Source organism: Engraulis encrasicolus, chromosome 14, assembly GCF_034702125.1.
Source record: "Engraulis encrasicolus isolate BLACKSEA-1 chromosome 14, IST_EnEncr_1.0, whole genome shotgun sequence".
NCBI lineage: Eukaryota > Metazoa > Chordata > Actinopteri > Clupeiformes > Engraulidae > Engraulis > Engraulis encrasicolus.
In genome coordinates this window covers 33,574,613-33,595,218 of record NC_085870.1, presented here as the reverse complement: position 1 = coordinate 33,595,218, position 20,606 = coordinate 33,574,613, and the positions used below count along the sequence as shown (strand labels likewise).

Sequence of the window (20,606 nt, the reverse complement as noted above, 5' to 3'; positions counted from 1 at the left end):
CACTACACACCTGTGTAACCACTGTGATTTTTTTCTGTCGTAGTTGAAGGGAGAGACAGAGAGAGCACTGGGCACCCAAGACAGCAAGTTCTCTGCATCTCAATCTCTCTCTCCTTTCGCGAAAGCCAATTGTACTCTGATCTGCTTGTCGTGGTCTCATTGTGTACTGTCCAATTAATTAATTTCCTAAACATTTGTAAAGCTCCCAAAGATAGTAATAATAAAAAAGTGAGTCCCCTCCTATCCGTATCTCGAATTAATTGAAGTGAAGTCACGTCATGTCATTTCTTTGTGAAAACCATATGCCATCCAACCTTATTTAAGTTCTTTCATTTAGAGCGTGTTGGCACTAGGGCGGTTACGCCCTGATGAAGACCCAGTGCGGGTTGAAACCGGTTGGCGGTTTTATCTCTGTAACAATGCCCATGGATTAATAAAGGGTTTTTATACTAAGGACAATCCTTGTCGGCCTGTGGAGTTGCCTGAAGTCGGCCCTAGTGCCAACACGCTCTAAATGAAAGGACTTTAGTCTTCTTACTTCAAGAGCACCCAGAGTTTGGAGTTTACTAAGTTGGAGAACAAGAGCGCTCAGTCAACCTTTTCTGCTTATTTAAGTTCTATTTCAGCATTAATTAACAGTGAAAAAAAAAACATTGTTAAGCACCTCCGTGTGCAACTGCGCTCTGGGCCTGTACAACCACTAACCTGGAATTTAAGTATCGCAATGGACCAAGCAATAACCTGCCAATATTGCATTTTTTACTATGTAGAGGACCTGTTTTTGAAGCCTGGTTTACGCAATTGGTTTCTGCAAGGACATAAAAACAGAAATGAACTTCGGGAGAACTGAAAGCCATTAAAATTGATGAGGAAATATTAGAGACACTTCTGTGTATATATGCAGGATTGTGGGACAACCTCATTGGCAGGATGAAAGGCCTAATTTTCCTACCTGATGACCTGCCTAAGTTTTCTCTTAGGGCTTTCAGGCCGACCAGAACGGAGCTGGTGCCGGTGCCTGCACCTGTTACGGTCGGCACTAAAGTGCTTATCTGCGAACCGCCTGTGTTCATATCGGGCATTGAACTTTTTCCGCATGTGACTGTGTTACCCGGATGAACCTGCTGACGGACACAATGCAGTCACAGTTTGTGGAGGAAAAACCTAGTATTCTGCGGTTCGCATTGCGAACCAACTTTCCGGTTTGCGAACACTCACTGGGCTGCGTTGGTTGCCGAGGGGCCTACAGAAGAATCGTGAGGGTAAGCATTTAATCTGTAGTATTTACTGGCAGTTGTGGTCAGGGCTTTGAACCGGTTCAAGGAACGAAAACGAAAACGAAAACGAAAACCGGGAACTCTTTGTATTTTACAGGGAACAGAAACGAAACCTCCAGAAGTTGGTCGTCGTTCACATTACTCCTTTCTTCACTGTTGTTTTCGATGGTAATAGTTAATTATTGAATCTTAAATACTTTAAATACTTAAATTACTTTAATGCTATGCTTTTCTTTCCAAATTGCTGCGACCCCCCTATCACTGCCTCTTGCCCCCCAGGGGTCCCCTGCCCCCACTTTGAAAACCTCTGGCCTAAATGATACACTATTGTGCAAATGAAAGGTTAACATTTGAAGACAATGTTGGTTGCCTATTTCTGTGTTCAAAGATTTTAAAGAACAACTTACATCCAAATCCAGCATGTTCCTTAGCACCGTATAAGAGCCCACTCTAAATTAAGCATAGCCTAAATGATCATAAAAAAGTAAAAATGGATGGTGTAAATTTGTAGACAAAGGGGAATCTGTATTTCTATCTATTTCCTATAAATGTAAGTGAAATTATTCAATTCAATTTCAACTCAGATAGAATGCACAACCTTAAAAAATGGCTAGGCTAATATAGCTTCGCCTATTGAAAAAAAGTCTTTTTATCCTTAAAAACTCAAGTCATAAAACTGAGACTATTATCCAATATCTGACATTGGCACTGACATTGTTATTTATCATCTGTTCAAGCAATTTATGCAACAAAAAAAATCAAAATTAATATGAAATTCCAGCTGGAGCCTGTTTTGAGACACAGGAAATGGGACTATGTGCTCGAGAAGGCCTTGCAAAGTATTCTGACTCCATCATCAATCTTGATGAAAAAGGAATACAAGACTGGATGGAAATAAATGCAGTGATATTGCAGACACTTAGGAAATGTGTGCTAAAGGCGTTCCAACAATATTTTAGAGTGTGTGACCTTTTCTGGGCTGTGACTTTGTTTGGCCGGCAGTGTATTCACCAAGTAAGTCTAACGGTATATGCACACACAGACGGCAAGTTTCCTTAAAGTGGTGGTTCGCTATTTTAGACATTAAGCCCTGTTTGTGTGACTTCTGGGATGAAGTAGAGATGTTCTCATCACAATTTTGACATTAAGGTGCTGAACGGAGCATTTGGGTATTCAAGACTGCAGTCCCCCAATGACGCACTCAAGCAATCAATCATAAAATGGCATTAAACTTTTGTTTGCAGAGACATGAAACTCACCGAGTGGTCAGAGGTGGGCAGCGATACTTTGGCTCGAAAATCTCCGCGAAATACGCTTCCAGAGAAGATATATAATCATTATTGTCCGTCTTCATTGATTGTATTTAATTGGTTTGACTAGTATTACTCCGCGCGACCGGAAATGGGGGTGCGTTTGTTTACGTTACTATCTATGGTTTGTATGCAAGCTGTAGTTTTTGTAGCCAGTCCCGCTCAAAGATAGCCGTTCTACCTCGCTCCTTGATGTCTACACAAACAACACACTATCGCTACCTACTGGCTGGATGTCTACTGCTATTCAACGGCGTCTGGGGAAAAATAGGTCCGCCAAATTTTCAGGTCAATTTATCGTTGTCTACCACTGACCACACGGTGAGTTCCATGTCTTCTCGAACGAAAGTTTAATGCCATTTTATAATCGATTGCTTGAGTGCTCTATTGGAGTCAATGTAAAGGTGGGGGGGGCTGCAGTCTTGGATACCCAAATGCTCCGTTCAGCACCAAATGTCAAAATTGTGATGAGAACATTTCTACTTCACCCCAGAAGTCACACCACCAGGGCTTAATGTCTATAATAGCGAACCACCACTTTAACGTCTCCGTGAGCAGTGCGAGTCCGAGTGGTTCGCGGGCTGCCTTTCACACTGCACAGTTAACGTCCACGTTCTATCCGCGGGCAGCAGCCATTCATTTTCAATGGGAGCCATGCATTGAACGCGGACGTCTGCGCAGGAAAATAGACTTGAGTTCTATTTTCAAGGAGCAACGCGGACATATCCGGTCGGGACGGACATGCACCACACTTACACCGCGTTCCTGTGTGCAAGGCATGATTTGTTTCATGCATTCTAACCGTTTTGGACTGATAACGGACATGTGAAGTGGACGTACTGTGGACGTCCGCGCCGTTGGTGTGTATGCACCGTAACGTACCATTACTGTGAAGGCACAACAGTAACAGTTCAAGAAAATAATAATGAAAAATATTAAATTCATCTTTTTTAGAGTTTCCACATTGGTGCAGGCCTATATTTATATGAGGGCAATTTAGGTGACATTAGACATGGTTTGTTAATCTAACTCCTTTCAGCCATGCGTGATAAACATTTTCAACAATTCTTTTGCCAGGCTGAGGGACCACAGCAACTAAGCTGGGTGAGTAAGAGTCAGTAAGAAGGTGGGGGAGGTGCAGTCTGCCTGAATCGTAGTCAGACACTCTTAGCCAAGCAAGAGCTTATGAGTTAGGGGGTGGGTTTCAATTCAGAACAAACAGGGATGTGTCTCTCGAAAACAAAGGAGCTAACGTGTTAGCAACTTTCATGAGTAAATACTGCAATAGCTAACAATGGTATCTCAAAAGCTAGCACATGAAGTGAACTACTGTTTGAAGTAAGCTGGATTTTTAAGTTGAGGTGACTTTCAAAGTGAGCGGCCTTGGCCCTACCGCGGTGCTAACGGTAGGGCACTTGTCTGCTACGCGGCCAACCTGGGTTCCGGTCCTTTGCCAGACCTTCCCTATCTCTCTCCCAACTTGCTTCCTGTCTCTCCACCACCATCCTGTCTCATAAAAACCTAAAAAAGGTTTGTTGTAGAAATTATATATACAAATTATAATTTGTAGCAAAGACTTCGCTTTATATTCACTTTTGTACTTGTTTCATATACTGTTACATTCGGTTCCCTTTTCTATTGCATTCTGTTCCCTTTCTCCGGTTTCCCAAGGGAACTCTGACTAATAGACAGTCAAGGCCATTTCTGATGAGATGCAAAAGGGAGGCACTCACTACACACCTGTGTAACCACTGTGATTTTTTTCTGTCGTAGTTGAAGGGAGAGACAGAGAGAGCACTGGGCACCCAAGACAGCAAGTTCTCTGCATCTCAATCTCTCTCTCCTTTCGCGAAAGCCAATTGTACTCTGATCTGCTTGTCGTGGTCTCATTGTGTACTGTCCAATTAATTAATTTCCTAAACATTTGTAAAGCTCCCAAAGATAGTAATAATAAAAAAGTGAGTCCCCTCCTATCCGTATCTCGAATTAATTGAAGTGAAGTCACGTCATGTCATTTCTTTGTGAAAACCATATGCCATCCAACCTTATTTAAGTTCTTTCATTTAGAGCGTGTTGGCACTAGGGCGGTTACGCCCTGATGAAGACCCAGTGCGGGTTGAAACCGGTTGGCGGTTTTATCTCTGTAACAATGCCCATGGATTAATAAAGGGTTTTTATACTAAGGACAATCCTTGTCGGCCTGTGGAGTTGCCTGAAGTCGGCCCTAGTGCCAACACGCTCTAAATGAAAGGACTTTAGTCTTCTTACTTCAAGAGCACCCAGAGTTTGGAGTTTACTAAGTTGGAGAACAAGAGCGCTCAGTCAACCTTTTCTGCTTATTTAAGTTCTATTTCAGCATTAATTAACAGTGAAAAAAAAAACATTGTTAAGCACCTCCGTGTGCAACTGCGCTCTGGGCCTGTACAACCACTAACCTGGAATTTAAGTATCGCAATGGACCAAGCAATAACCTGCCAATATTGCATTTTTTACTATGTAGAGGACCCGTTTTTGAAGCCTGGTTTACGCAATTGGTTTCTGCAAGGACATAAAAACAGAAATGAACTTCGGGAGAACTGAAAGCCATTAAAATTGATGAGGAAATATTAGAGACACTTCTGTGTATATATGCAGGATTGTGGGACAACCTCATTGGCAGGATGAAAGGCCTAATTTTCCTACCTGATGACCTGCCTAAGTTTTCTCTTAGGGCTTTCAGGCCGACCAGAACGGAGCTGGTGCCGGTGCCTGCACCTGTTACGGTCGGCACTAAAGTGCTTATCTGCGAACCGCCTGTGTTCATATCGGGCATTGAACTTTTTCCGCATGTGACTGTGTTACCCGGATGAACCTGCTGACGGACACAATGCAGTCACAGTTTGTGGAGGAAAAACCTAGTATTCTGCGGTTCGCATTGCGAACCAACTTTCCGGTTTGCGAACACTCACTGGGCTGCGTTGGTTGCCGAGGGGCCTACAGAAGAATCGTGAGGGTAAGCATTTAATCTGTAGTATTTACTGGCAGTTGTGGTCAGGGCTTTGAACCGGTTCAAGGAACGAAAACGAAAACGAAAACCGGGAACTCTTTGTATTTTACAGGGAACAGAAACGAAACCGGAAACGTTATTATTTTTTATGTTCTGGAACAGGAACACTTATTTAAAAATGATGGTAACCGGTTAATACCGGTTAATACCGTTCCTCAAACTAATTTTTTTATTATTATTTTTTTGCGCATGTTACCATGACAGCTGAGGTTCATGTCCTGTGTGACATCAGACATTATCTGACTGAATGGAGAGAGAGCTGTGGATTACAGAGTCTTCACTCCACATCTTAAATAAGAGAAACCACTGTCATACAAAAGGGCAAAGTTTCCATTGCATCATTGTTAGACATTGCAGAGAAGCGCGTTTAAAGCGCACTGAGAATGTTCTTCGTTATTGGCCATCCATGGCTGCTTCAAATATGCACAAACTCACAATGTCTGTCTTAGAGCTCCCCATGACCCAAGTCAGCGTGGAGTGCACATTTTCATCATTGAGGTTTATTCTCCGATTCTCCGCTTAGGTCGTCCCTGAATGACAAAATTCTTAAGGATATTCTTTTCATCCGCTTGAATAAACAGTTTGGAATGTAGGCTGACTCATTTGCACGTCCGTTTTTCTTGGTTAATTAACGTCAGTTAGGCCTATGGGGAGTAATCAGCTGACAGGAACTAAATGTACCGTTCCGGGAACAATATTTTTTTGTTCTAACCGGTTCGGGAACGTCAATTTATTGGTGGAACACATAACCGGAAACAAAATAATTCCGTTTCTGATCGGAACGAACCATTTGGAAAAAAATAACGGTTCAAAGCCCTGGTTGTGGTTGTGATTTGGAAATTATAGCGACGTTTTCCTCTTGCAGTGCAGCGTTCACTCAGCACTTGTGATTGCTTAGGAGCGCACTGATAAGCTACGTGACTCCGTGGAGCTAGGAGCGGTGTGGACACAGGGTGAGTTGTGATTCCATCTCTACGATTAGATGCCTTCTCATTGCACTCAATATTCTGACAGAGTACGACATTAAATTCAATGCAAAGAAGAGCAATGTCATGAGAGTGAGTAAAGAGGATAAGATGACTTGGCTACGTTTACATGAGACATTTAATTCAGAATGAACTCACTTTAATTCTGAAAAAAGCTTAATTCCGCTTTCAAAACATCATGTAAACACTTCACAATTCGGAGCGGAAAAGGATCTGCACACTGCTTGCAAAAGACTTAATTTATTTGGAGCAACGTTTCGATCATAGATCTTCTTCAGGCATCTGCAGATCCTTTCCCGCACCTGCTGATGCTTTTCTGCTGGATGTGCGCGCTTTCCACTACACTCTGTCAACCCTTCAAAATTCGCAATTAACCCATTAAGACATGGTATTATAAATTTGCTGTTACCAGAATGGCAATGACCAAGTTGTAGTGCATTACTAAAAGCCCTGTGTCATGTCATAGTATTGTAGTACTATGGTAGTTAACTTTCAATTACTATTACAGCGTGCCACTGGAGGTAGAGCGTACATTAAGGGGCTACATGAAAGATCAAAGTAAACTCCATGGAAGTATTTAATTCTGTATTATCAATTCTGAATTAAAAACGTCATGTAAACGTAGACAATTCCTGTTTTTCTACAGTATCTGTGTGATAGTCCACTCATGGTGTCTAAGGAAGTTAGGGTCATAAAATTTCATATGATCTCTCTTATGATTGTGATATATACCATCACAACCGTATCGCATATCATTCGTGAAGTATTCCCGAAAAAAAAACACTTTAATTTTCGTGGTGCATTCACGTTATTGCCCGTTTTTCGTGGTTGGGCAACGAAACGCTGCCTATTCATTTGAATTGCCCGACTGCTGCCTAGCGACCCACTAGTTTGACGCCATAGAGGTAGAAAATAACACTAGAGAGGACCCCGCCCCCCCTTTTACGGCAATCTGTAGCGGCCATTATCTGTAGGTAGATCAGAGAAATGGAAATTAACGGAGAACGAGGCTCACCTCTGTCAAAAATGGCTTAATCATGTGAAAATGTCCATCAACACATTATACAAGGACAATAGTTGAAGTGTGTTGCTAACTATGTTCATAAAAGATATTATTTGATTTTTTAATGTATTTTATCGACTCATATGATTTAAGTAGATATTTAGCCTGACATTTAAAATCTGGTCTTTGATTAAAGTGTTACTTCATATTTACACAGTTTTAGTTAATTTCTTGACAGGGGTGGGCGTGTTCTCCATTGACTTGCATTGCCTGAAAGTACCTACACTACCTACGGAAGTTGGCTGTCGCAAATTGCTGTGTCCTCTCTAGTGTTATTTTCTACCTCTATGTTTGACGCCCTTTCAGTACGGTCACATGGTAATCAAACATTTCAAACAAGCAATTTAGGGTTAGGGTTAGGTTTAGGGTTAAGGTTAGTAGGTGGAGGGCCGAGGGCGCATAAGCGATCAACGTTGTAAAAACTGGCGAGGGATAACCTGAAACTTTCCCCAGTGCATTGTTGATTTAAATGAAGCAGAATAAAGCTTGTTGCCACTCATGGTTCTTTCACACTTTTTAAAAATCATAATTTTATTCGAGTAAAGCGATACAGGCAAAAGCGAAAGACTACTATATCGGACCAGCCAATAGAATGCTCCGATGGTCACGGAACTGCACCAAACACCAATCAGATTGCATGGTATGAAATCAGCTGCTGCAGATGGGAAGTAATTACTTACTCTCAGCGTTATCAAAGAAGATCGTCTTCCGAAGTCAAATCATGTAATTACTGTATATCCTAATATCATTCAGTTATATCCTTAAAAAAATAAAGAGTATCTAATACAACAGGTCTTGTGATGTGTTTTGTACAGTGGGGTGCGACCTTCGTAAGGGTAAAGTCCGTTTCCTCTCCAGCGAGCTTCACTGTTTACATCTCCAGAAGTTGGTCGTCGTTCACATTACTCCTTTCTTCACTGTTGTTTTCGATGGTAATAGTTAATTATTGAATCTTAAATACTTTAATGTTTGTCATTTTTCTCCATGCGTCATCCTGTTTGTGGTATGTTAAACACGTTTATTGTTGTAGACTACACCAGTGGATGAGAGGCTACCATCGCCGCCCGCTCAGAGATAATAAAGTGATTCAAGTTTAAAAAAAAACAGCCGTTTTCATAATTAAAAACGTTTTTTTATTTGCAGTAATACATTATATTTCGCTGGCTAGATGAACTCCCCTTTCAGCAGGGAAAAAGTATCTGCTCAGCCAACCAAGACAGCTTATAGTAGCATGGTAAAGTTTAATTTAATCACATTCATACATTTATAAATCACAAGTAGATCATAGAATTATGTACATGCAGTGCCCTTATAGGGCTTCACGTCTTCTCTGGATGTGACACTGTCAGCACATTCCATAAGGTTGGGAAAGTGAAAGCCTTCAAAACATTGCGTTCCCATTCTGAATACCTGGTGGCATTCCAAACACTGGGAGAGTGCTTTACAGCATCTTCGGCTCTTCATGAGGCTCTGGAGGCCTTTACCTGTACACTGTACAATCAATCACAATGTAAAGACATAAACATTGCGAGGGCAAATCTTTTCAAGAAGGGGAAATGCTCAGAGCGGGACTTTCCCCCAAACCAAGACAGCTTAAACAAACACATACAGCGGGCAAATTACCAGGCAGCGGTGTCCCGGAGGAGCCTGGAGGCCAATCCTAAAGTGCCATCTCCTCTTAGCCATGGATGGAAACTGGATGGTCAGGCCTATGAGGTGGAGTGGATGACACTGCCCCCAGCCCCAGACGCAATCCTGGAACTCGTTCACTGCTCCTGCAAGAAAACACAATGCAAAACGGCTAGATGTACCTGTAGGCTGCATGACCTACCTTGCACAAACATGTGTCAATGTAATGTGTGTGACAACTGATGAGGACTATCTGTACATAGATATTCAATGTTAATACAATACCATTCATTAAATAATTATTATGAAGGTTAACAAAAGGCCTACGTTCTTGTGTAATTGTGGACGGAAAGAATACAACTGCACCACATGAAAAATACTGCATACACTATTGCATGCATTATGCATATTACATTTTAAGAGTCAAGAAAATGTTGGAATTACCTAGTTCACCCCGCTTAATATCATTTCAGACAATTTACTCTGGATTAATCAGGAGGTCATGGCTAATAAACTTGTCCACATTGTAGATTCCTTACTCACAATGTTCGTTAATTGAGTACACAACAACCACGTGCTCTTAATTTAATTAGGCATCCTTCAGCGTCCTAACACGCTTCATGTGCATACCGTATTAAACATCTCGTGATATAAAATAGGTTATCAAAAAGACCAATGTCTTTGTATATTACACGCAGACTAATCCACTTTCACCAGCGTCTTTAAACATGTAAGTATCTGTCTAGTAAACCTGTCCACGGTGTAGACTGTCTATACCTGTATCAGATCAAGCCTCACGTGCAAGTTGAAACATCTTCTCGTTAAATAAAACGTTCTTGGGTCTATCTTCAAAAGACCAATGTCTTACATACGAGCGAAGCATCGCCATAATATGTTTCATTTCAATGTTGTATTAAGAAATACCCCTTGACAAATTAAATCTTACATTACACGCAGACTGCCTAAATCACACATGTGTACGCCTCGTGTGCATGTTGAAACATCGTTAAATATAAAATACGTTCTTGGGTCTATCTTCAAAAGACCATTGCCTTACTTACAAACAGAGAATCTCAATAACATGATTGCTTTCAATGTTGTATGAAAGCACCTGTTTATTATATCTTAATACAGTTCTTATCACGATTCTTACCTTTAAAAGACGATTGCCCGAGGACACGCTCTCGGGCTGTTTTCTTCCGCTCAGCTGTTTCAATACCGCAATCTGATTGGGTTGTAATGTTGTTAGGTTTCCAGCGGAGCATTCTATTGGCTGGGCAGATATAGTTGGCTGCTGCTTTCGCCTGTGCCGCTTTACTCGATTAAAAGTATGATATTAAAAAAATGTGTAAGTTCTAAGAGTGGCAACAAATTTTATTGTGTTAAATAAAAAATGAAAGTGCGCTCTGGAAATTTTCAGGTTATCCCTCGCCAATTTTGTTCACTTTCAAGAAAGAAAGCAGCAACGGGCGGTGGGCCCATCGTCTATAGGGNTATAGTGTACCTCCGGGATTTTGGACACCAGACCTCATTTCCGAGTCAGCCAGGGTGTAAACAATGTGTCCAGAACGTTTTTTTCACATTCCATGCAGTCCTTGTGAATTCTCATATCCATGTTGCTAAGCTAGCGCAAGTGAACGGGGATGGTAGTAGCCTGCCCCCAAAAATAGTCTTATCCCGTTTAAACAACATTCAAAACAAAACCGTTATTATACCATACTGCAAGTGTAAATGTTTGTCTTAGTAGAATGAAGTTTGAAATTAAACCAACCTTGCACTGCGTGGATTTTGCCATGTTGAGAGACTATTTTCTCGGGGTCGGCGGAATTTTACTTTGCTCTCTTCAGTTGTGATGTAGCCCACCCACCCACTGCAGGGACCCGCAAGAGACATTGCAAATCAAGGCTAGTTCTACAACTGCTTTCGGATCGAATAGTGGATTAAAACCCAACGACATCGCACCATGGTACATCAGTGTGTATATACCAACTGCAATAATAAAGCCCACAGATGGGTATCGGCAAGTTTCCATTGGTTTCCGTGAAAGATGTTGAAAGAACCAAACTCTGGCTCCTGGCTGCAGGGCTACATCAACACACCGATGGAGACGCTCCGTAAGCTACCCCGGTGCTTTGCAGTGACCATTTCAGTCCCGACGACTTCACAAAGTCCTTCTCGAAGTCTAATACCTACACGGAAAACTCTAAAAGTGTCCGCGGTGCCAACCGCATTCCCAGATCTACATTTTGTGGCGCGCACCAACAGTCTCCGAAGAACAGGTTTGCTATGCTTTTTGCTTCTATGATGGTAGCCCAGTGGTATAATGGCTTCGCCTACGTTAGCCAAAACTTGGGCTAGAAGTTACCCCTTTGGATTGGCATATTGTAATGCTTTACTGTTATTTTGTGTAATTGCTGTGACAAATGGCATATAATTAGACATGACTTGCCGTATTCCTTTGGATTCATAAGTTACGCAACGCTATGTGATCTGGCTTGACATTGTGAAATATGTCACTCGTAGCTCTAGTTATTATTACATGGAATGTTTTTTGAGACGAGATGGAATGGGAGGATGAAAGGGAGAAGAGTGTGCGTTCTGTTCGCCAACATGCTGTGTAGACACACGGGTCATCTAGTAACAACCAAACATTGTTATGGCATATGTTTCAATGTTACGAAAGGTTTACAAAGTCGGACAGAAAGCATTACTCTTGATGTTTGCGAGCGAGGTCAGGGAGGGGGGGAAACCGTTCAGTTTTACAAACTTCAAAGATGTTGGAGTTCGCTCTATGGAAAAGTTATGGATGTGTCAAACGAAGCTAGGATTTGTACTAGGAATATCACTCCGCGGCTGTCAAGCTTTCAAACCGGAACACAAATTGCTGATGGTGATCAAACATGATTGCAATGTTGGTTTAATTTCAAACTTCATTCTATCAAGACAAGTATTTACACTTGCAGTATGGTATAATAACGGTTTTGTTTTGAATGTTGTTTAAACGGGATAAGACTATTTTTGGGGGCAGGCTACTACCATCCCCGTTCACTTGCGCTAGCTTAGCAACATGGATATGAGAATTCACAAGGACTGCATGGAATGTGAAAAAAACGTTCTGGACACATTGTTTACACCCTGGCTGACTCGGAAATGAGGTCTGGTGTCCAAAATCCCGGAGGTACACTTTAAGGTTAGGGTTAGGGTTAGATTTAGGGTTAAGTAGGGTTAAGGTTAGGGTTAGGGTTAGGTTTAGGGTTAAGGTTAGGGTTAGGTTTAGGTTTAGGGTCGTATGACATAAGGCGTAAGTACCGAAAGGGCGTCGAATTAGTGAGTCCCGAGTGTATCAGCAGTGTTCTGTCAGCACCCCCTCCCCGCCCCAGCAGACGCTTGGATAACCATAGCAGCAGTGGGGCAATTCAAATGAATAGGCAGCGTTTCGTTGCCCAACCACGAAAAAGGGGCAATAACGTGAATGCACCACGAAAATTAAAGTTATTTTTTTCGTGAATACTTCACGAATGATATGAGATAGGGCTCACCACCAATGACGTAAACGCGGTGGACCGATCAAAGTTCACTAGGTCCGCACGGACCACTGCACTCTACAAGCTGAGCTAGATTACGCGACGTATTGGGCAAGATCGCTGGCCGTGGTGCCTATACAGGAAACATTCTCGAGCTTGGGAGTACGGGGTGCCGCTGACGGCTCGGGCAGTATCTGCCCCCACAGATATATGCCAAGTATGAGCGAACACCCCCCGGGCGAATGATGGTCAGAGAGCAAAGGATCAAGGCAAACTAGAGAGGATAAGACAAGATGATCAACTGAACAGCGGCAGAAGGGAGACGAACGGAGGAGGTGGTGGGTGCGAGCGTGGAAGAAAATTTCTGGCTGGAGACACGTGAGCAGAGAATAAATGCTGTATAGTTAATTAAGGGGCGTTCCAAATGTCAGTGCGCTGAAATTACACCAAATGACACCAGAGCGGAGAATGAGACACAGTTGGTTAACTAGGAATGGCAATCTTTTTGCGCTGAATTCAGACGGATGACAGTTGAGCGGAGAATAGAATAAGGGGCTAAATTAGGCATGCCAAATTTCATTACGCTTCTCCCGAACTTTCGTTTTTAACAAAATGTGCATTTAACAAACTGTTCAGTCTCCTGCCCTCTGGAAAGAGGTACAGGTGCCTTCGCTCCCATACCACCAGGCTGGCAAAGAGCTTAATACACCAAGCAATCAGGATGCTGAACACTTAACCCTTCCATCACTGATATCCCCCTCAAAACTGTATTGTGATTGCACTACACTACACTACACTAACACTAACTCCAAAACAAATTCACACACACACACACACACACACACACACACACACACACACACACACACACACACACACACACACACACACACACACACACACACACACTGAACTAACTCAAAACAAGCACAAACACATACATGTCACACATCACTATGTCAGAATCGTCAAAATAGGACATAACTGGAAATGCACAACACTACCTTTTTTAATATATGTTCTATGTATGTCTGCTGTTGCCCAGTCTTGCACTTTATATGTCTGTATGGGTATTGTAGGTAGTCTAGGTGTAATGTATGCGTACTGTCCATGTCTAAGTGTCTGTCCAATTGTCTATGTCTACACCAAGTCTATGTCTATGTCGGCATGGGAAAGTAAGAAACATCATTTCAAATTCTTTGAATGACCAGTGCATGTAAAGAAATTGATAATGAAGCTTTGGGGGCTTTGCCTTTGACACGACTTCAGTGAGAAGGGGTCTCGCTTGGGAAGCAAATTGGTCAAGTATTGTTTGTTCATCAACTGCTACATACACTGCACATACACTGCTACAACATTTCACGGTCTATAGTATTACAACTTAGATACTGTATTGCCACTCTGGTAACAGCATTGCCATGATGATTCTTGCTTGTGCTGAGATTTGCAGGGACGGTCTGTCGGTCTGTAGGCTAACTGCCATATATAGAGTTAACAGGATAAGTTGAGGTGTTTTAATCTGTGGGTCAGCACATCTTACCCTGTTAAGTGGGCGGCCAAAGTAGGACTTACTAACACTTTAGAATAACGGTTAAAAAGCTTTATAAACACTTGAAAATACTGAACAAATTATCAACGCATTTCACAAATGTTTGTAAACGAGTAGTGGATGCTATGCTTACAAAAACTATTTTAAACACAAAACACAACACTGCTGCAACAGTCATTTGTCCTCCAAGAGCAAACTAGGCAATCACACTAGAAGTGTTGAGCAGGCAAACATGCACCAAAGTCATCCACCAGGAGCCAATTCCCACTACACTGGTTCTTACTCATTTTGAAATATGTGTTAATGTTTTGTTTATAATTAATTAATGTTAGTTAAGTGATAATAAAGGTCTTTCAGGGACCAATTTCCTAAAATGTTAAAAGTATTTTCAGTCAGGTTTGTAATATCTGTGGCTAAGTATATAAGTGTGAGATATGTATGATAATTTGTTCTATCTATCTATCTATCTATCTATCTATCTATCTATCTATCTATCTATCTATCTATCTATCTATCTATCTATCTATCTATCTATCTATCTATCTATCTATCTATCTATCTATCTGATAACAGAATTTAAAAAGAGTGACATTAATTACATGATGTTCAACTCACCATTTGTGCTTTTAACAACTTTTACAATGTTATGGTTTAAAAATTTAATCAGAACAAATTGATTATTGGTCACATGAAACTGAATTGCTGTTGTCGTGTTTCACTCTAGTACACAAGTTTGTGCAGTTTGTCAGTTCCCTTTCTTCATAAGCTTGCTTACAAATATGTCTCCCTGGCTGAAATCAGCTGTTTGAGTTGCAAGAAGAATCATGTTAACACACTGTGCCATGTAGGCTACATAATAAGACTGTGTGAATGTTCAAATGGTAAATTTGCCATTGTAAAAATCCCTGTGACAATGGTGGGTTGTGCAGATTAAATGGTTTCAGAATGGATTGTATGATATGTAAAATGTACTATTTCATAACTTCAGTGCATTCAAAAAGTTATTACAATTGATGTCAGTACTAGTAACATTGGACATAACAGAAATTGCCAGAAATTCAGTAATTGTTATTGTTTGATTTACCCTGTAGCTACACATGCTTTCTAGTTATCTAATTGTTATTATTTAGTTGTCATTCAATTATTTAGTGATACAAGAAGTAATCAAATATGTGCAAACAGGACTTTTTTCCTTCCCTAACTAACCTTGCAGCCAAGACTAAAAGGATAGTTCTGATAATCCATTTACCAATCAATTAGTTGATCATTCTAATTGTATTTCAGAGCTCAGACCATTTTCCACTCAAATTAAGCACCTAACTGTGACTGCCTTTGTTTCAAAGTTGATTATTTGCCGACTGCGCTAAAAACAGAACAAATCCTCATAATAGTTTAAACGACTATTGACAGTAACATTGTAGAGAGCAGTTAACAAGCCTAAAGGAAGGGCAACGAGCACGGTACCATAACAAAGGCATGTTACTCTCAAAATCATTCACAAAGTAGTGCTGGTTATTTTAAACCTTTGTTTTGTCCATGGTTTGCTCTACCACTGTTAATCTGTGGAGGATATGAAATGTAATCTCACAGCCTAAATCCTGCAATGTCTGGATTCTCCGCCTCCCTCTCCTCTCAGGGGCGTATTTAAGAGAGCATATGTTGGCCAGAGAGTCAGATTGCGAATACCAGCGGTCCTGCTTGGTGGAACCATGGACATTAAAGGCTTTAAGGAACGATGGATCACTTGAACTTCTCCCCCACTGTGGCTGGTCCAGGTAACGTCGGATGGGATAATTGAGATGGCTGTCTTAATAATGTTACCTTAATTCAATTAACACTGCACCTGGTATCTGAAGTACATGCACTTGGTTAACTTTAGGGATGACATAATCTACCTGCTGATCCTTAAATTGATGGTTCAGAGTAAATTCACTCTATGCCTTTTGAACTGTGACATCCATCCAGTAGTCTACCTGAAGTGTTTTCTACCTTGAGCGAACATTAGCGAGTTACCGAGTTACTTCGAAAGTCCTCAACGAAACTCAGAATATGCACAATGAAAAGTGAATTCAGCATCTGTGTTGATAACTAAAATCCTAATTGAAAGTAGTAGGTAACATTTGAAATATCTTTTAAGTGTTGCCTTGAAAATACAAGCCTTTATCACAATTCAGTGTTTTTTTTTATACTCTCGTCTGGAACTTTGTTGAGGACTTTTACAGGCTCCTCCCAGAAGACGGAAGTATCCTCGACCCAGCTGTAGTTTGGAGATACTGCCAGAGGGGGTTCACTGTTCTGATTCTGTAGCATAGTTGGCGTTCGCAAGCAATTGAATGGATGTTAATGGTGTTTTCACTTGCCCGCATTAGCCCCCTAGTGGGCACCCAACTGGAACTGCAAAAACTTACCAGCTCCAATTGGAACCAATGAGAGTGAAGCTTCTAATTTCTCTGATACGGCCAAGTTCCATCAGCGCTTGTACTAAGCTTTTCGGAAAAACTCGGTCACTCGGCTTATGTTCGCCCAGGGTAGAAAACACTTTGGGTGGACTACCGGATGGATGTCACGGTTCAAATGGCATAAGGATGAATCTACTCCGAACCATCACTTTAAGTGACTGAGTCTATTGTCTAATTTGAACATAGATGGATCTTCATTTGCATCATTATTTTAAATGCAGATACATCCCTGAACGAAAGCAGTACTCCCATGGGCCTGATTGCGACGACTTGACCATGGCTACAACAACAGCTTGTGCATCATGGACGTCCATGAATGTTCTGGATGCCATGGATGTCAAATCGCCATTTTTGTGTCCCAGTCTGCCTCTCCTTTAATTTTTCAGACTGCACAGTGATTGTGGTAATGAAGGCCATATTCTATCTTACCTTGTCCCACCACCCATTTCTCATTAGCCACCTGGCTTAGCAAGAGGATAATCCTGTCAGCAACAGTGGCCAATAGGCATCAGGGAACACCAGATGAGCTTAGCCCTTTGAGTTGATGGAACAATATTCTGCTGTGAAAAAGATCATTTTGGTGTCATTTTATTTTCAGCATTTTTACCTTTTAAGCTTTTATGTTACAAGGTAAAATCAAAAGTAATGTGTGCATTGTTTTCAGTGTGGACTTTTAATTCAAAAGCAAAAAATATAAGGTTAATTTTTTACATTGCTACATCTTCCATCTGTTACTAGAAATATTTTAGTGAAGGAGTCACGCAGAAGCCATGCAGAAGATATTGTCCACCAGAGCTCAAAACTGAGTTCAGTAGCCTATATCTGAAAAAAAAAACCCTGCATGTTTTTGTTTTTCTGATGATTACCGGTAGTAGGAATTATAGTAGCCTAGAAATCTAGACGCACCCTGGTGGCAGAAAATAGTGTTTACATAGTGAGATAGTGCAGTGGTGCACCAAAGCAGAGAACCTCTATACATGGGTTCACCGCGTTTGTAAACATGATGTTGTGAGGAGGGGCAAGACACTGGCAGCCGACCACGTGAGCTAATTTTTTGACCAAAGGCGATTTCCAACAATCAGAGGTTGAGTTGTACGCAGCTATTTCCGCGCAGTCAGGTTAAAACAAACATTTAGAACCCATGTATACGGAGAAGGTTCACAGGCGCCCACTACAGGTAGCTGCAGTGCCAACTAGCTGCATTACAACCATAGACAAGTGAAAAATGAATGGGTTTCAATGGAGCTGCCTACAATAATATTTTTTTCCCCTCGCTGTATATATTTTTTTGCCAGTCCCAAAAAGAACACATTTGAGTATTATTTTTATTTTTATTTTTAAATTTTGCACCACTATATTATTATATACTGGGTCAGCAAATTGAATTTATGAGGCGAAATCCATATACATGTACGGTATATATAAAACTAAACACCCCAAAAACTTGACAATACAGCCTCTTGTATAATACCAGCCACAGTTCTTAACAGGAATGTTTTATTTATGATGTTTGTGACTGGAAATTGCAGTACAATATACTTTAGCATTTGGCCCCATGGACTCCATTTTCCTTTCCATTCATTTTCCATTTGCCTGTGCAGGCTTAGCATGATGAGAACACAGTTGCGTGAGGGTGTGGAGAAAGCAAGAAAACAGAAATGGCTATGGCTAACAAACCACTGTAAATGCATGTGGGCAAGAATATTGTTGGAAAGCATACTTTGTGCTGGATGTGCATCCTGGATGGGGATTTTAGAATTAGGTCCTAATGAAATACTATTATTTAATAGGGAATAACTATTATTTAGAAGCCAGATACAAGCTATTTTTATTTTTAATGTTCATAAATAGCCCAGATCAGATCAGTACAGAATGGTGTATCATCTACTGAACTCTAAAGAGCTTCTATCAAAAGAGAGTTTAGTTATTCGTAACTGGACATCTTTTTTTGGAGCTCTCTTCACTAAGGTTCTTCCTCAGTCCTAATTCTGATGTGGGATTATCCCTAGACAGTGACCTGTAGGCCAGTTCCTATTTCCACCACGAGGGTCAATATGTCAAGCTGTGAACTGGTCTGAGAGTAGGCTGCATGCAAATTGAGGTGGTCACACCAGAGATGATTGATAAAGTAGAGACGGTTTATGAGGCTTCCTCCGGAATTCACATTCTTCCTGAATTCAGGTTCTAAGCCGGGGGAAGGCCCCCCATACACTGGTACATTCTTGCCTAGCCCCAACCCCTGATATGGGTCATGCCACATATTTTTCTGTGCACTCCTATGTCTGTGAGTAAGTGCCCCATTGGTATAAAATGATAATGGTCATAATGTTCAGAGATGCAGTATATCAACTTATTGTGTAGTAGTTATTAACTAATGGGATGGGAATATTGTTGAACTCACTTGTGTTTATTTTGGTGTATAATAATTATTCAAATATTTATTTTGTTTTACTATACCTTTCGTACCAAATCTGTCTGACACACAGAGGTCACAGCACTTCATTAAACCAGACATAGGTCACATTTTCTCACAAATGTTGGCTAAACTATATGCTTTCATTTATCTCTGTGGCACACAAGAAGGCCAAGGACACACAATTAGACAACCCCAATACCCAGTTGACTGCTGATTCAGAAAATGTATAATCTGCCCATACAATTATATTTTATATGCTTGTGAGATCCTCAAATTTGACTTTGACTTGATTATCCAGTATAGCAGGCCATTAGCTGGTAATATCAGGCTTTTTTCCTGCCAATGTTTGCTGGGCATCACTGGAAAGAGTGCAGAGTATTGAGGTTGATGGATTTTGTGTCCTTGGTGTTCTTTCCTGCCACAGCGATAAACGTTAGCATGCAGTTTAGCCAATATGTGTGAGACTTATGTCTAATTTAATGGAATGTTACATTTCTTTACCGTATCTGTGTCACCAATACTTTCTGGTCATGTTAATCTTGTCTACCTCAACTCACAGACTGTATTTGCACATTTGTCTTCCCTAACTCACAGAATATGTTTTTGCACAATTGCCCTCTTATTTTTTCCTGTAGTTTTTCCCTCCCTGCCTACCACCTGTGTCTTGAAATGTCTGTGTGGGCTTTATATTCAGGGCCCTAAATTAATTCTTTTTAGCCAAAATGGCTAGTAGATGTTAAACTCACTAGCCAAATACACACTGACTAATGGGTCAAAGTCTTATCTATCAGCCAAACTGAAATTTCACAAGCATTTGCCCGGTTGGCTGGTGTTAATTTAGAGCCCTGTGTGTATTTATGTAAGCAACTTGATACCTTAATTTCCCCCGGGGATCAATCTCTGTCCATTGCCTGCCTGTTCTGGAGCTTGTCTACTACCGTATGCATGACCTTTTCCTTCAATACTCTCTATGGTCTTTATCTCTATTGATGTTGTCTTCATTTTCCTCTCCTCCAGTTCTTTGGATGCACGATACAGACAGTCTTTGGCATGGCTCCAGGAGATTAGACTTAAGTATCTGAAAGACAGGCAGTAAAGTCAAACATCTCCTACAAGAACGAGACTGGGCTTGCACCACGAGGATATACATGATAAAGTTATGTGAGAAACTACAAGTCCTAATTTCAGAGGAGTAGATGTGTGCACATCCCACCCGATGGGCCAGGTGCAGGACAATGAAAGCAATAATTCAAGTGAAAAATAATAAAGTCAGCTTGTCTTCTGTGATTATTCAATAGCAAGAACGCAACGTTCTGACCTTCAGGTCTTCATCAGGCAAAGTGTCAC

The 20,606-nt window shown here is 41.1% G+C and overlaps 1 long non-coding RNA gene across 1 annotated transcript; it reads left to right on the top strand.

Moving 5' to 3' along the window:
- The first annotated feature begins 16,053 nt into the window (after nt 1-16,053).
- On the top strand, nt 16,054-17,553 carry LOC134463270 (uncharacterized). Its single transcript, XR_010037701.1, has 2 exons — nt 16,054-16,159; nt 17,065-17,553. It is a non-coding gene; the product is annotated as an uncharacterized LOC134463270 (long non-coding RNA).
- Nucleotides 17,554-20,606: the final 3,053 nt, after the last annotated feature.